At 57.6% G+C, this 17,431-nt stretch overlaps 1 protein-coding gene across 1 annotated transcript in view; it reads left to right on the top strand.

Moving 5' to 3' along the window:
- Positions 1 to 3,738: 3,738 nt before the first annotated feature.
- RPTOR (regulatory associated protein of MTOR complex 1) overlaps positions 3,739 to 17,431 on the top strand; it is a 309,620-nt gene continuing 295,927 nt past the window's right edge. The window contains exons 1-2 of the mRNA XM_084983236.1: positions 3,739 to 3,976; positions 5,633 to 5,861. The gene's annotated coding sequence lies outside the window, so the exon portion shown is untranslated. The remainder of the gene's footprint in view (positions 3,977 to 5,632; positions 5,862 to 17,431) is intronic.

Genomic DNA, 17,431 nt, shown 5'->3' with positions numbered 1-17,431 from the left:
CCTGGCCTCGCTCAGTGGGTTAAGGATCCAGTGTTGCCGTGAACTGTGGTGTAGGTCACAGATGTGGCTTGGATCTGGTGTTGCTGTGGCTGTGGTGTAGGCTGGCAGCTGCAGCTCAGATTCGACACCTAGTCTGGGAACCTCTACATGCTGTGGGTGTGACCCTGAGAAGCCGGAAAGAAAGAAAGAACAACATAAGCGGGTCGCTGGAGAGAGAGGGGATGTGGTCGGGTGTGCCGGGAAGAGCGCGGAAGGAGCTCTCCCACCTCCCAAGGCCACACAGCTCCAGTTAGAAGGACAGTTGTGCCTGTCCCCGCCCCAAGCCCCGGTTTGGATCCTGACCAGCTCTGGGTCCTTGCTCAAATTCAGCTCTCTGCAGCCAGCAAGCATGTCTGAAATACGGCGCTAACCAGACCTGGGGCTGCAGGGAAGACGGCGGGAGAGGAAATAGACAAGGCCCCGGCCCCGTGTCTGGACAGAAGAGATTCTCAACTCACTGTCATTGTTCCGTCCGTCAGGGCCAAGCGCGGGGAGCAGGGGCTGTGACCCGCTGTCGGGCCGCGTCTGCTCCTGGCCACCTGCAGCCCTCGGCCCCAGCTGCCTCCTTGTGCCCGGCCCTCCACAAGGAGACCGGCCGCCCCCTGAGTGCCAGCTGGGGCTCTCGGAGTGTTTTCAGCTGGGGCTCTCGGTGTCTGCGGCCTCCAGGAGGCCTGTGGTTGGGATCCCGGCTTATCCTACTGCTGTTCAAGTGTTTCGCTGCTGGGGTGTCTCCCTGGAAGGACATACACAGAGGCAGTAACTCAGCCATCAGGAAGCCTCGCCTGGTGTGTCCACCCGAGTGCCCTGGCAGGCTGCAAGGCAGCCCTCGTCAGCGAGCGCAGGGCGGGAGAGAAGCCTTGTGTGCTCTCTGGGTTCTGGGTCAGATGCCTCGTTCTCCGTGCTGCAGGGTGGGGGATGGGCGCAGGCAGTGTGCCCCCAGCCACAGTGGCACAGGGGTGTGTGAGGGTGGCATGGGGGTGTGAGGCTGGCTGCCCCTGGGATGGACTGCAGGGTGAGGCAGGCTGCAGGGTGGCATCCCGAGCGTGCTCTCCACGGCCTTGTTCCTCCTGCAAGAATGTGCTACGCCCTGATGGGGGCATATCGCTTGGAACCCAGAGCTGGGGGTTGGGGCCCTGGGCTTTGGAACCAGCCAACACTGGCGCAAGCCCTGGTCACCGAGCACCATCTGTGCCCGTGGGCAGGTCCCACCAACTTGATAAACTTTGGTCTCTGTGTGCAGAACGGAGATGGCGGTGGTTCCTCCTCCCAGGAGCTGAGCCCAGAGCTCCAACGCCCGGCAAAGGGTTGGCTCAGGTGCAACCCTGGATTTTCCCGGGGAAGGGGGCCTGGGGTGAGGCCCGGCTCCCCGTGGGGTCTCTCCCTCTCCCAGCCCAACGCAGAGGAGGTGCCAGGCCTGCCCCTGGCGGGGAAGGGATCTGACCTCAGCTGAGGTCGGAGATGGGGCCTGGTCGTGGCTGGTGGCCAAGCTCCCCAGGATGTGGTGGGGTGGGCGGTGGGGGGCTGGGGGCCTGGAATCAAGCTGGATTCATTGGACCTGACAGGCTCGGGCCTGAGAGGGCCGGAGGGTCCCTGGCTACTTTCTCAGCTCTGATGGTGGCAGCTTCTACCCTCCCCTGCTCCAGAGCGCGGCCTCCTTGCCTTTGAAAATCGTGACCGCACGTTTTCATGTATTGTTTGTAAACTTAGTAACGCTTTTTTAAAAAAGCTGGAAAAAAATCCCCCCCTGGGAGAAACAGTTCACACTGTCTGGGGCGTTGTCGAGGCCCCCTGGATCTGACCGTGTGGCCCCAACACTGGGACGTGCCCTGGGTGTTTCTGGCGGCCGCTGACCTGGGAGCAGGGCAGAGACAGGGAGCCTCTCAGGGCCGCAGAGCTGAGGGGAGCCCGAGGCGGGACTGTAGGAGGAGAGGCGGCAGAGGGTGCTCCTGAGGGGGCAGGGCCAGGCCAGGTGGAGGCGGGTGGGTTCCCTCCAGCGAAGGGAGGGAGGGGCAGGACGCAGGGGCAGGAGGAGGTCCCCAGGAGGGGGCCAGAGTCTCCCCAACCCCCCGGGGGTGCACTAGGATGGGGCTCGTGTTCTCCTCCCCGCCTCGGCCGCCCTCCACCCAGGAGTCGGGGGCCCTGGGTGGCCGCAGCGGCCTGTCCAGGGATCCGTGCGACTGGGTCCCAGGCCCAGTGAGCCGAGGGCTGGAGGCGCTCTGAGCTGGCGACCTCCCCTGCGGCTCCGACTCTCCTCCACGGCAGGAGCCGTGATTGAGTTTTACTCGGGGGCCTCTGGCACCAACCTAGGTGTCTGGTTCCCGCCGTCCCCTGTCCCTGTGCACGCGCCCTGATGTTCTTTACACCCAGGGACAGTGCCTTTGTTCCCCACCCCCACCCTGATTCCGCCAGGCAAGGTCAGGCTGGCACCAGAGCCTGGAGCAGTGTTGGGGTGCCTGGCACGGCACGAGCTTCTCAAGGGCACCGGGCTCTTGGCCCACCTCCGGGAAAGGGACAAGTGAGGCCCCTGGTCTGCACCCTGGAGGGCGGAGCGGCAGGCCGCAGCCTAAGCGTGACCCCGTTAGGGGCCTCTGCCCTGATGCTGTGTCCTGATGCGCGTGAGAAGGAGCTGGAGGGGTTTCCAAGGCCCCGTCCTTCTGCAAGTGGCAGCAGTATGCGCAGAGCACCGGCTTAACTGAAATGCGTGTCTGGCACTGAATGCGAACATCCGTCTGTCCGCCCATCTCCCTCCCTCATCTCTCCCTCGCCTGCAGGACAGAAGCCTGCATGTCCGCGAGGGCTTCGCGCCCCCAGGCACCGCGCGTCCACTGCCAGCCACTGCCTGGCAGCTCGGCGGGAGCGTCTGCTGACTGGCGTGTGTCCAGGTCGTGTTATGGGGTCCCCCCGTCACGGATGAGCGCTCCCAGGCTGGGATGACTGAGGGCCTGGCCTGGCGGCTCGGGACTCCAGCACGGGGCCCGCGTCTCTGCTCTGCACCACGGCTCTGCGCCTCCTCCCTGCTCCGGCAGCTCTGGGGAGATGGGGGCGGGGGAAGCTCCGCCTGCAGCGGGTCACGGCCCTGGCACCTTTGCCACCCCCCTGGGTGGCCAAGCGTGTCCTGTCTGGGTTCTGACAGGTTGCAGCTTGTTTTTTGAGACTTGTCAGCATGGGCCACCGGGGAAGCCGGGGCCTGCCCCTAGCAGGGATGTTTACCTGGGGCGCAGATGGCTTTGGGTTTAAAACCTCCCTGAACGTGGAGGTTTGGCTGAAATCAGGCCGGCCTCCCCTCACCCAGAGTCGCTCTTCTGCACCCCCAGGTCCCCCGTCTCTGATTTCAGATGTGCCTCTGCTTAGTCCCACAGCTCCTGCAAGCGGCCAAGCATGAAGCCTGCCCTCCGAGGCGGCATGAATAATAGAACTGAAATCATTGCTGGTTAAAAATAGATACTCTTCTTAATAAATATTTTACATACTGTCTTTAGGATACACAGATCCCCCGTCTGAAGAGTTGAAGCAAACCCTGTTATTGAACCCAAAGAGCGTAGGCCACGGGCCCTGACCGGGATCCACCCCCTCTTTGGTGACGTCCGCCGAAAACAACCCACATGCGGTAACGCCGGAACGCCCGGCCAGGAGCAGCTTGGGAGTCCTTGAGCGTGTTAGTCACTTATGAATTTTCTGGAGGTAAATCAGTTACCCAATGGCCCTTAAACGAGGCTCGGCGTTCAGAAAAGCCAAAAGCAGGTCTAGTGTCCCCTAGGGCAGGATCCCCCTGTGAGCGGAAGCTGGGCCTCTGGGGGCAGCCTTAGGGAGGGAGAGAAAATTCTGGCTGGGGAGGCGGAAGGAGGTGGCGTTGGAAGCACTGGCCCCACTTCAGAAGACTCTGCAAATGCGGTACACCCTCGAAGGTCTGCGTTCATGAGGACACGGCCTGATCTGGGTACTGCACGTGAGTCTGAATAACCTGCAGAAACAGCTCTGGGCTTGACCGTCTCCTCCCCATGAGAGTTTCGCCTGGAGGGCGGGGGGAGGCAGGAGCTGCTGGGGTCTGCCCAGCACGAGACCCCTTCAGCGTAACCCCCACTCAGCAGGCCCCAAGAGTGGCTGTGCGGGGTCCCTACTTGCCAGGGCAGGAAACCGGGTACCGAGGGGCAGAGTATGCTGAAGCCAGGCACATGAGACAGCTGGGGCTCGGGGCCCAGGTCTCAGTGTTGGTCTCCTCTGCCTGGACCAGCGGCTCCACACCCCATCTGGTTTCTTTGGCCTGAGCACACAGCCCCTTCCCTGGGAGCCCCACCTGCCCTGAGGACCGGCCACTCTCTCCCTTGTGCGTAGCTTACTTCCATGAGATGTTGGTTTAGCACCTAGCACCCTAGTGGATGGATGGATGGATGGATGGATGGATGGACTGATGGATGGATAGACGGTTGGTTGTACAGGTGTATGGATAGATGGATGGGGGTATGGACGCATGGATGGGTGGACGAGTGGATGCATGAATGGATGGATGGATGGATGGATGGATGGATGGATGGATGGATGGTTGGGTGTATAGGTTATGGGTAGATGGATGGGGGTATGTGTGCATGGATGGGTGGATGGGTGGATGGATGGATGGGTGGACAGATGGATGGATAGATGGTTGGGTGTATAGGTAGATGGATGGGTATGTATGCATGGATGGATGGATGGACGGGTGGATGGGTGGGTGGATGGCTGTATGCATGCATGCATGGATGGATGGATGGGTGGGTGCATGGATGGGTGGATGGATAGATGGGAAAAAGCACCTTGTATTAGATTCCAAAGGAGACTTTTTCACAGAATTACAGTGGGAGCTCCAGGGTTGATCGCAGAGGTGGCAATGTGCTTAAATCCTTCTCCTCTCCTGCTGCCTTCTCTCCTTTGCTTCCCGGTTCCTGCATTACCGTCTGGAAAGGCAGGGCTTGGGGAGCAGAGAGAGGGGAGGGGGCCCTGACTTGCAGAGGGTGGACAGTGAGAGTTCAAGGACCCAGTGCTGGGCTCTCCCTCCTGGCCCATCTGGAGACCTCGAGGAGTGAGGCGGCCCCTCCCTGTCTGTGAGTCAGGGCACTGTAGGACGCCACAGTGCTTCCCGATGTTCCGCCAACAAAGCTGGGCCACAGCACTGGGCAATCAGAGCCCAGCGCCCGCTAGGACTCACATCATGAGGGGCCTTATGAGAAGTTAAAAAAAAATACATGTTTCTGTACAGCAGAAATTGGCACAACATCGTAAATTAACTATATTTTAATTAAAAAATCATAAAGAAGGGGGGAAAGACACCCAATTATTTCAATAGAAAGAATTTTTAAAAAAATCTATGCCCCTGTACCTATGCTCGCTTTACATTTTTTATTTGGAAGGGCCAAGGGAAGAAAATCATGAAGTGTTTTCATTTCTCTGCGATTGAGCAAACTCTTAAAATATTAAACCATCGCTTAATAATTGATTAAAACTAATCTCAGGGGGAGCCAATCACCCATTTGGCAGGATCTCGCCAAACTTTTAGGGGCTTTTAACCCCCCACCCCGCCCCACCCCCGGCCGTCTAGCCTCTTCTCGCCTTATTCTTTCAGGGCTCAGCAGCTGCTGTGCTCTGCTGCTTGTGTGGTCACGATGTCACAGTGCCTCACCTGAGCTGTGGGATGGCAGAGCGAGGCTGGATTCAGAAAACCGGAGGTAGAGGGGGAGGCGGGAAGGAAGCCAGCGTGTCTGCAATAATGGCACCGTGGTTTCTAAGACACAGAAGGGCGTCAGAGGGGCGGCTGTGCGACCTTCAGAGCCACTGAGGTTGTCTTCGTGCAGGTGAGTTTTGCCACCTCTCTGTTTTTCACGGGGACACCAAAAGCACTGGGCGGAGGGACTTAGAACGTGGGCTCGGGCATCCGTCCAGCCCTTCCCCAGCGTTGACTTAACGTGTGACCTTGGTTGAGTTTCTGGCCTTCTCCGTTTCCTCAGCTGTAAAATGGGGGCAAGCATAGAACTGCTCCCCTGAGCAGATTGGCTAAGACATTCTTAGCTTTAGCCAGGGCTGGGGGGACGGCTCCACTGTGTTTGCTGATTTTAAACCAATTACTTTGGAGTTCCCGCGGTGGTTCAGCATGTTAAGAACCCAACATAGTGTCCGTGAGGATGCATGTTCGATCCCTGGCCTCGCTCAGTGGGTTAAAGATCTGATGTAGGTCACAGATGCGCCTTGAATCTGGTGTTGCTGGGCTGTGGCATAGCCTGGCCCCTGCAGCTCCACTTTAACCCCTAGCCTGGGAACCTCCGCATGCTGCGGCTGTGGCCTTAAAAAGAAAAATAATAATAATAAAACAAGCACTTGGAGTTCTGAAAGAGAAAAGTGCAAACAGCCGAGGTCCTCCACGCTAAGCACAGTCTTGAGGAGACACACACACCCATGTTCACAGCAGCATTAGTCACAACAGCCAAAAGGCGGAGACAACCCCCGTGTCCAGCCGTGGATGAACGAATGCACACGATGGGACGTTGTTCAGTCGTAAAACGGGCCGCCTGCCTCCCCTCGCCGCACACGGTTCGGCTCCATCGCAATGGCCCGGGAAGGCTGGCGGCTCGGGGGCGGCGGGCGGGGTGGCAGGACATGGGGTGGGGGAACCCACGTGGAGGGGCCGGGCACACACTGAGAGTGGCACGCAGACTCGACAGCACTCAAAGCTGGAGTCCCAGGTCAGGCTTCCTTTGGTCAAGCCGGGGCAAGTACCCACTCTTTGGAAAAATCAAGTTGAAGAAGGAAATAAAAGTCAAACAGTTCGAAAGGTTTATACAGAGGCCCCCTCCTGCTCCCCCTTTCTCACCCCCGAAAGCAAACGCTTTGAATTGCTTCATCTTTAATTACGCAGGGGTTGCCTCCAGGAGCCTAAGTAATGCGCTCATAACACCGTTTCTTGACTGAGCCGCTTTAGAGATTAGCTGTGGGCCCCCTGCTGGGCGGGGGAGGGGAGTTTGTCACCTGGCAGGCCCCGCCCCGCCTCTGTGGGCGTCCCCCGCCCCCATTGTCTCAGGCCGGGCTTCTGTCCCGGGGAGAAGGGGTCCCAGGCCCAGCTTCCGCACTGTCCAAGGTCAGGGCGTCTCATTCCGTTCCAAGGCGATAACCGTCTCAGGCTTTGGCCCCAGAGTGACGCTCTCCATTCGAAAGCAGGCACACGTGAACACTGTGTGTCATCAGGGGCAGGGCCTGGCTCCCTGTCCTTGTGGTTCTGAGGCTTCGGGCCCCTTGCAGGCCAGCTCACCTGGGGTTCAGAATGACTCCTCGTCTTCACTGCGTGTGTCAGCCCAGGCTTTTCCTTACAGGCACCTGTTTTTCTCCTGCGTCTGTATTACTTTTTCCTTCCTTTTTGGGGAGAAGAAGCCCTTGCCCTGACCCCCCTCATCCCTGGTGCCCTCTGTCTCGAGCTTGGACCAAGGCTCCACCCTTGGACCGGAACTTCTGGGTGTGGGCTTTTGTTATTCATGGGTGTCTCGTGGCCTTTGCTTTGCATCCTCGGCTTTGCTCTGGAATCATGGTGTTACTTCCGTTGGGTTTTCTCGAGGCTTTTGTCTCGGGGGGTGGGCTGTTCATGTGAGGCTGGTGTGGGGCCAGCGTGATGTGGGATTTGGGGATAGGCAGGCTGTGCGGCGGGGCAGCTGCCGAGAACCCCTGGAGGCCGGTGTCGTGATGGTCACTGGAGGCCACCAACACCCATGGACCTCGATGCCTTCGTCCCAGATGGGGACAGGAGACCCACGGGGCAGTGGCTTGTCCAAGGTCGCACGGCCAGTTAGTGGCCAGAACTCAGATCCTCTGAAGGAGGTCCCTCCGCTGGGCCACAGCTGTCTTGGTTGGAGCCACCCGGGAGAGCTGGGCCAATCACACAGGCCAGTCTGTGGAGCTCTCCCAAGGGGGCTTGTGACCCAGGTCACAGACGCTTCTGCTACTTGGTGCTATGCCTTCTTCCCCGGCTCCCTCTGCTCCATCCACAGCTGCCCTTCCCAGCAAGGTGGCCCCCTGAAGTTTCAGAGTAAATGCGACCTCCAGGACGATGAGAAAATCCGGGCCAGAAATCCCCTGTGGGTCTTCACACTGAAGAGATGGTTGTTTCGTTGCCTCGAACAGTCCAGCTTGATGATTAACTGGAGATCTGGGCCTCCACGTGTCCAGGAGAAGGGCCGTGGGCTGGAGCTCTTTGCAGAGGAGCTGCTGGCCTTTGGGCTGTGGGGGCGGGCTCGCCGGCCGGCTTCGAGGGGACTCAGCCCGGTTCCTGCCTGGGAACAGTGTCTCCTCTACACGCCAGGCACTTTCCCACAGGCTACCCCATGGGGTTCACTTTTAATGCTGAATCACAGAACTGCAGTGCAGAGTGACCCTCTGTCCTTGTCCCTGCAGGGAGCAGGGGGTCCGTGCGGGGCTGGGCCAGGGCACTCAGTGGCTCTCCGGGGAGCCCTGCCGGTGTCTGGGGCAGGGTGGTTGTATTAGTCAGGGTCCTCCAGGATGTATCTATATCCAGAGAGAAGGAGAGAGAGGTTATTTTAAGGCATTGGCTCATGAGACTTTAGGGCTGGCCCGTCTGAAGTCTGTGGGCAGGCAGGCCAGACAGTCCAGCAGGAGTTGATGTTGCATCTTGAACCCAAAGGAAGGAGACAAAACTCCCTCCTTTTCTGGGGACCTCTGCCTTTTCTCTTAAGGCCTTCAACTGATTTGGTGAGGCCCACCCGCATTAGGGAGGGTCAGCAGCTACGGAACTGAATGTGAATCTCATCTGAAAAGTCCCTTCACGGCAACACGTGGGCAGCGTTGGACAGCACAGCTGGGAGCCTTGGCCCGGCCAAGCTGACACAGAAAGAGAATGATTGCATCAACGCTGTGTGCACACTGTGGAGTGTTTGGCACCCCTGGCCTCTGCCCACTCAGGGCCCTAGTGTCCCCAGCCCTGTGACAGCCAAAGACAAGTCCTCCCCCGCCTCTTCTGAATGAGCCCCGGGTTGGGGGCGGGGGTCCTGTGAACACCTCTCAGGGAAGGTGGTGAGAGAGCCGGAAGTCCCCCGGGCCCTGGCCAGTGCCCCGGCCACCAAGCTCCACGGGCATCTAGCTTTTCTGCTCACTTGGGGCTTCCACGGCTTGAGCCCAGGGAACGCCACCTCGCCCACATCCTCCAGAGCCCAGGGTGGGTCCTGAACCCACAGCGGGCCTCCTGCCATGTCCCACATCCCCCGTGTCTGAATCCCCGACCATCCAGCCGGGGCCCCCGGCTGTGGCTGCCGCTGATGAACGGCCATAATAGCAGCGTTGGAAACCGGCCCAGAAATCGGAGGTTTCTGAAATAATTAGAGGTCATGTGGGGTCCAGCTCCCGGGACACTATGTGGTTACAATAGAGCTGTTCCGTTTCCTCCCCAGGTATGAGGCTGTGATATTGGGGGTTCTAATGTGGCCGGGTCCCCGCTGAGCCCCGGCTCCCGGCCTCTGGAAAGCCTGATGTCTGCGACTCGGAGCCAGGGTGGGTGACGGGGGCCTGTGGTATTTACCAGCTGCGGTCCGCTCACCAGTCCCCACCCCCAAACTTGCTCAAGCAAGGGCTGTGTGCCCTTTTCACGGAGCTGTCCTGCAGAGAAGCTGCCACGCGTTCCCTCGTTCCTGCCCCCAGTGAGCCCTGTAGCAGGCGGCCGCCAGCCCACTGGGGTGCTCTGAGGACAGGCCGTGCCAGGCACACTCCTTTCTTCCCCAGCTCAGCCTGAGCGCCTGGGTCCAGAGCTCGAACAAGTCCCGGGCTGGTTCTGAACCTTCTCGTGCACCCAGGAGGAGCAGATGCTTGACGCTCCGGCCCTGGCAGGGGTCTGGCGGGTGGGGAGAGGAAGACAGGAGACGGGCCAGTGGGGTAGGGATTTCGGCCCTTCATGCTTGGCTGGGGGCTCCTGCGCCCCCCCCGACCCGGCCACCACCCTCACCACCTCCTATCCCATCCACAGGGGAGGGGGAGGCCAGCGAGACGGGGAGAGGGGACAGAGGGTCCGGGACCACAGTGTCAAGGGCCACAGTGGTGGGCCCGGACCCCAAATCACACCGAGCATAATAAGCTGCTACGGACTGAGTATTTTTATTTTTATTTTTCGCTTTTTAGGACCACACCTGCGGCATATGGAGGTTCCCAGGCTAGCGGTCAGATCGGAGCTGCAGCTGCCAGCCTCCATCACAGCCACAGCAACGCAGGATCCCTAACCCACTGAGCGAGGCCAGGGATCGAACCCACAACATCATGGATGCTAGTCAGATTCGTTTCCGCTGGGCCATGGTGGCAACTCCTGGGCTGAGCGTTTCTACATGTCAGCCCTGCGTCAGGCTCTTTGTGTCGATGGTCCCCCGCCCTGCCACTCCCCTCGCACAATCTCCCAAGACCCCTGTCTGCTTTTAAAATAGCATCTTTGTTTTATCTTATTTTTTCATATTTAAATGATTTTTATTTTTTCCATTATAGTTGGTTTACAGTGTTCTGTCAATTTTCTACTATACGGCATGGTGACCCAGCCACATACGTGTGTGTGTGTATATATACACACACATTCTTCTCCTCACATTATCCTCCATCATGTTATGTCACCAGTGACTGGACCTAGTTCCCAGGGCCACACAGCAGGATCTCCTTGCTAATCCACTCCAAAGGCAATAGTCCGCCTCTGTTAACCCCCGACTCCCAGTCCGTCCCCCTCTCTCCCCCTCCCCCCCCGCAACCACAAGTCTGTTCTCCAAGTCCGTGAGTTTCTTTTCTGTGGAAAGGTTCATTTGGGCCGTGTATTAGATTCCAGCTATAAGTGATATCGTATGGTATTTGTCTTTCTCTTTCTGACTTACTTCACTTAGTATGAGAGTCTCTAGTTCCATCCATGTGGCTGCAAGTGGCATGAAATAGTGCTTTTTTTTTTTTTTTTTTTTTTTTTTTTTGTCGTCTTTTTGCCTTTTCTTGAGCTGCTCCTGAGGCATATGGAGGTTCCCAGGGTAGGGGTCCAATTGGAGCTGTAGCCACCGGCCTGCACCACAGCCACAGCAATGCGGGATCCGAGCCCCGTCTGTGACCTACACCACAGCTCACGGCAACGCCGGATCCCTAACCTACTGAGCAAGGCCAGGGATCGAACCTGCAACCTCATGGTTCCTAGTCAGATTCGTTAACCACTGCGCCACGACAGGAACTCCGAAATAGTGCTTTTAAATTGTGCCACTTCAAATGCCTACCTCTATGTTAGAGCGGTACAAGAGTTCACACGGGTGTTTCACACCAGGGTTTCTGCATCTTTGTCTTTTTGTAAAGTCATGTCTTTTTTCATGATATGATTCGGTGATTTTATTGAAGTCATTACAGACTTACTCGTTTTTACTGACGACGGGGATGACAGGTCCAAAGCAGTACCTGCCTCCACAAGTGCTCCTTCTTCTAGAGGGTACGGGGCTAATAATATCACGTGCAGCCCTAAGGTGAGACGGCTCATCAACCAGAACGTTGCTGTTCTGCATCCTGCCTCTGAAAAAGCTCAGAAAGTGCTGTTTTCCCCAAGAGGATTCATTAATCACTGATTGAATCAGTGAGTCCACAAAGCATTTATTAGGCTAAAGAAAACATTTTCTTTCCTTTTTTTTTTTTCTTTTCTTTTGACCACGCCCCCGGCATGTAGAATTTCCTGGGCATGGCTTGAACCTTTACCACAGCCATGACCCGAGCCACTGCAGTGACAGTGCTGGATCCCCAACCCACTGTGCCACAGGGGAACTCCATAAAACATTTTCTTTTGAGCAATACTTCATCTCGGTGGTATACTTCTATAGAAGTGACCAAAGAACTTTATTTATGTCATCTAATTTTTTTTTCTCACAACAAGGTTATGGGATAAATCAAAAAAGAACCACCCTCGCCCCATTTTACAAATGAGGGGAGTTACAAGCCTACTGAGAGGTAGATTCTGTGCAAAAAATTCTCCTTCTTGGCCAGAGATTCATTTATTCATCCACTTATCCATCTATGCACTCATCCATCCAGCCACCCCCCCATCCTTCCATCCACCCACCACCCAGCCATCCACCCCTCCATCCACCCCCCCATCCATTTGTCCATCCATATACCCAGCCATCTATCCATCTTCTGCCACCCACCCATCTACCCATCCACCCATCCATCCATCCATCCATCCATCTACCCATCATCCATCCATCTGCCATCCACCTGTCCACATATCCATCCACCCATCCACCCACCCATCCACCCATCCATCCACCCACCCATCCATTGCCAGGCCCAGGGCTAAATGTAGGAGGACAAAGGTGGCTTCAGCTTTCTGAGGACTCCCAGTCTGGAAGGTCGTTTGGCTCCTGCAGGTTACGATGGTTCCTTATGTTCTCCTTGACATTTCAAGGTTGGCTTCTTTCCTTATGAACAATCTGGGACAAGCAAAGGCACCTAGCAACAAACTTCTTTGGCTAGGTTGAGGTTGTTGGTACAACTGCAAGTGACAGGTGCAGGGAAGGTGCTGGCATCCCACGGATTCTGGAAGGTTCCAAGGAAAAGTGCTGAGTAGCATATTCGCGTGCACCTGAGCCTCCAGGCAAAGGTGTGAGAGGATTTCTGGTCTCCCTCTGGACACTAAGAGGTCGCAAATCTTCTTTCGATGGATTAATGGTTCTAAATGTCATGAGGGCTTCCGATTTACAGCCTGTATTCTTGTCTGCCCTCCACTGCCTGGCAGAGTCTTAGAGAAAATTTCTTGGGCAGCAGGGTCAAGTGAAGGTTGTTCTTTTAAAGCAAGAGGAGAACATTGCGACAGTAAGAATCATGTGCAGCCCAGTAATGACCCTCATCCCTGCGATGTCATGAAGGATGAGCCGTGTCATGCTGAGCAACGAGGAGGAGGGTCAGCTCCGGGTGACAGCTCTCCAGCTCACACATCCAGACACTCAGCGTTTTGGAACTCAGGCTCTGGGGAACTGACGCATGGTAACCTGACTCACAAGAGATTGAATGATGAGCCCTAGTGGCACTGTACTTCTTCCGAGTGGGAAGAAGGCTCACAGGACTCCAACCAGGGCCTCTGGCCTGCAGTGGCTCATCTCTCTTGAAGCCAAGCCAGGAAAGAAGGGTCCCTCCTGCGTATTCCCTTATTTGAGTCCCAACAGCAGACCCTGGGGGCCGTGACTGAGGCTCAGCGAGGGGCAGGAACGCTTCCAAAGTAGCGCAGGTGTCAGAGCAGAGCTGGACTTGAACGCAAGCCCTAGGCGCCCTCCCAGCCTTCCTTCTTCTCCCGCTGGCGCCGTGGCCCACCGCTCTCGCCCTCGAGGGTTCACACTTAGTCATGAGACCTTAGAGGTCAACGTCTCTCCCTCGGAGACCGAATTCTAGGCCAGAACCAAAATTCCGTGTGGGTGGAAAACTCCTGCAATCCCTGGATGTCCAAGAAGACCAACACAGCCTAGGCGTTTAGTCCTGCACGTTGGCAGCCAGGGAAATGCCAGGCTCTGAGTCTGGGGCCAAGACAGAATTGGGGCCAAGGGAGCTGGGGTTCTCGGCAGAGGCTGGGGGTTCTCGGCAGAGGCTGGGGGTTCTCGGCAGAGGCTAGGGGTTCTCGGCAGAGGCTGGGCGTTCTCAGCAGAGGCTGGGGGTTCTCAGCAGAGGCTGGACGTTCTCGGCAGAGGCTGGGGGTTCTCGGCAGGGGCTGGATGTTCTTGGCAGAGGCTGGGGGTACTCGGCAGAGGCTGGGAGCCCAGTGGGATCCTCCTGGGGGTACTTCTGTGTAAAGGACGTCCCAGGGCCCTCTCCTGGCAACGCTGGACAAACAACACAATCCTGACCTTTGGGACCCTAATCTCTATACCCTGTGCATGTGGGAACCTACAGTCACTCCCTGGAGACACTGAATTCTGGAAGGTTCCGTCTCAGCCAGTAATGAATAGGACGGAGTGTGTGGTGTGTGTGTGGTGTGTACGTACATGTGTCACGTGTGTGTTGGAGGCAGAATATGGGGGAGATTGAGGATCCTGATCGGGGGAGGGGTGGCTAACTGGAAGATGAGGTTACCAGTGAGAGGGTTGGTTACAAAATCCAGGGTATCTACTGCTGTGGAGTAAGTTAGTCCCCAGGGCGGTGGCTTGGCAGCAGTGACCGTCACACGGTTTGGGCGGTCAGGGCAGGAACCTGGCATGGCGGCCGGTCGTGCTGACCTGGTCCCTCAGAGGGCTGCGGGCCCATCTCAGGGCTCCACAGGGAAGGATGCTCTTCCTTGCTCACTCAGGTGTTGCTGCGGGATCGATTCCCGTGTGGGCCTCTCCAGAGAGCATCTCACAGCCCAGCAGCTTGTTTCATCAGAGCCGCCACTCGGGAGATGAAGAGGGAGGCCCAGCAAGAGTGATGGTGGGATGGCCGTGTCAGGCCCTGGGGACTTAGTCATGAACCTGACAGCCCAGTGCCTCTGCAGCTTCTGTCCTCTGCAGCTTCTGTCCTCTGCAGTGGTGCCCAGGTCCGCCCACACTCCAGGGGAGGAGGGGGACGCAGAGACGTGAGTAGCTGGAGTGGGATCGCCGGGGCTGTGTCAGAAGGACACAGGTGGCAGGCGCTGGCTGTGTCCTCATGGGCATCCTGCTATAGGAGCCCCCCAAACCCCCGCCACTGCGGGTCCTGGGATTATGCTCACTTTAAGACGAGGATGCTGTGGCTCAGGGAGCTTGGGCAGCCTGCTCAAGTCACACGGCAAGTGGCAGAACTGGTGCCGGAGACCGGGTGTGCAGGCCCAAGGCCTTCCCTGCCCCTCTCCACAGCCTTTCTTGGCCATTTGCTTTGGCCCCCCTCTTCCTCCATCCAAACAAACCCCACCTGCTCAAGTTCCAACTCTCCAGCCGGACGCCAGGCACCAAGAGCACACGCTTCGGCTGAGAGTGTGCGGTGAGCGTGCCCCGCGCGGGTCTGCCACGCCGGGGTGGTGGGCGTGGGGCTGCCGCCTCCATGGGACCAGAGGAGCCTCGGGAGATCAAGAAGGAGTGGCAGCGGCAGCAGCGCCTTCTGCACGTGCCCCCCGATGGTTCCACTTCCCAGACGGCTTTGCTATCTGACAGCCAGCGGGGAGCTGGCCCGGAGCACAGGTCATTTTTTAAGATATTTATACCATAAAATACACTTACAGAACGTAAGTGCGGCGTCAGCAGCATTGAGCGCGTTTACACAGCTTTGCAAACATTGTCGCCGTCTGTCTCCCGAACGTTGCCATCACCCCAAATAAGAACCCTGCCCATCACGTAATGACTCCCCATTCCCTCTCCCACACCCTGGAAACCACCATCCGACGTCTGTGTCTGTGAATGTGACTCCTCCAGGGACCTCACACAAGTGGGGTCACACGGCCCTTGTCCTTTGGTGACCAGCTGATTTCACTGCGCGTAACGTCCTCAGGGCCCGTGCACGTTGCAGCAGGGGTTGGGCCCCCTTCCGTGTGTGGCTGGGTGATGGTCCACTGTGCGGACGGACCACACTTTGTGTGTCCGTTCCTCCTCCGAGGGACACTGGGTTGCTTCTGCCTTTGGGTGGTTGTGAGGGTGCTGCTGTGAACCCGGGTGTGCAGGCCTCTGTTTGGGGGCGAGGCACTTGCGATGGGAGCAGAGGGGAGGGGGTGGAGGAGAGCGTCGCCCGAGCCGCAGTGGGGGGCCCTGCCTCCTCCGAAGTGACCTGCCTCCGCCTGGAGTTCCGCAGGTGCGCGGACGCCCTTGAAGGCTGGGACCAGCCATCTCCACGGTGGTGCTTCCAGAGCGGTGTCTCCATAGTGGCGCCTCCTGAGGTTGGAAGGGAGGGAGAGCTGCCACGCACCAGCTGACAGGCGGCAGAGTCCGGGATGGGCGCTGCCTCACACCTGCCTCCTTGGGTGGGTGGGCTCCCTGGGGCAGCGTCTTGCTCTGGAGAAAGGTGAACGAGGGGGCGAGTCTGCCCCCAGCACTTTCCCAGCCCCTGCGTAGGCTACACCTCTAGGGTCTCACTGGCCAAATCCAGTCTCAAGGCCGAGGCTCAAGTCCAGGGTCAGGGAAGCCTGTCCGGCCTCCCTGGGAGGAGCTGCAGGTCACATGACAGAGGATGGGGACACAGGGAGGGGGGAAGGATGGGGGCACATCTGCCACCTTTCCAGAGTGTTCCAGCAAAAGCTGGATGACCGCCGCTCCTGGGTTCCACTCCAGCCCTGGAAGCGAGGTTTATTTGTTTCTGCTACAAGGTGCTCGGACTGCTTCCAACCCCGAATTTCTGCAGCTCCTCCCTGACGCCTGATGAGCCACACGCGCAAGCGGAGCTCATTCTCCGCCAAGATAATCCTGAGGGGCTCCAGGGTCTCTCCTTTATTTCGAAAGCCTCCAAAAGGCATCTTTTTTGTTCTAGGCTTACTGGGAAATGAAGGATTTTTTCTGAGGCTGATGGGCATTAGCAGAGCTATGTGGGGCTTGGGTGGAAACGTGGAATTTGTATGGATCGGCCCGAGCTGTGCTGGCAGGGTCTGGGGAGAGGAAGCACACGACAAAATTCTGCCTGAGTTGTGGCTGTCAGCTGCCTCAACTGCCAGACTCTCTCTTTCTGGGGTGTGTGTGTGTTATGGATTGTGCTGTAAAGTTTCCTTGCTCTTGGCTGTTTCCAAGAAAGGCCTGGATTACTGACGAAAATCCAGCTTATGTGTCCAAGGGCAACACAGGCTGTTTATCTTTGACTCGTACGTGCTCCACGCATCTCCTGAGGTTTGATTCTAAGTAGGATTTATGTCTCCCCAGATGGAAGGTAAAAAACAAGAGGCAAGCCTTAAGTTTGCAGGAGGCAATGCAGCCAGTGCATGGCTTGCCATATGTTTAGTACGGATCGAAGACAGGAGAGGGGGGTTTTTGGTTATTAAAAATGGTGATTTTGAAAATCTGCCCTGATGTTATTAAGCAGTCTTAACGTGGAATGTGTGTGTGGCTGGAACTTTCTGATGGGATTTTCGAGCCAGGCTGCAGCTGGGTGCTGGGGACATGCTCCTGGGGTGCCCCCTTGCAGTGCTCCGGCAGGGAGACTCACGTGTTCGGAGCCGACTGTGCCCAGGGCTGTGGCTGTCAACTGGGGCCCGTGTGACAAAGTCTGGAGACGGTTTGGGCTGTCACACCCAAAGCAGGAAAGTGCTTCTAGCATCTAGTGCGCAGAGGCCGTGATGCTGCTGAACTTCCTGCAGTGCCCAGAACACCTCACAGCAGAGTCATCTGCCCACAGGCAGAGTCAGCCTTACAGGAGGGAGTGGCTGACACCTGCTACAGTGTGGCTGGACCTGGAGGAGGCGATGCCCAGGGAAACCAGCCAGACACAGAAGAGCAAATGCCATCTGATTCCTCTCATATGAGGTCCC

Source organism: Sus scrofa, chromosome 12 (genome assembly GCF_054392235.1).
Source record: "Sus scrofa isolate SSC_HxYL_T2T_F1_AM1 chromosome 12, Sscrofa_HxYL_maternal_Yorkshire_Landrace_v2.0, whole genome shotgun sequence".
In the NCBI taxonomy this organism is placed as follows: Eukaryota; Metazoa; Chordata; class Mammalia; order Artiodactyla; family Suidae; genus Sus; species Sus scrofa.
The sequence above is the reverse complement of the archived record's forward strand: the minus strand, read 5'-3'. Positions and strand labels throughout refer to the sequence as shown.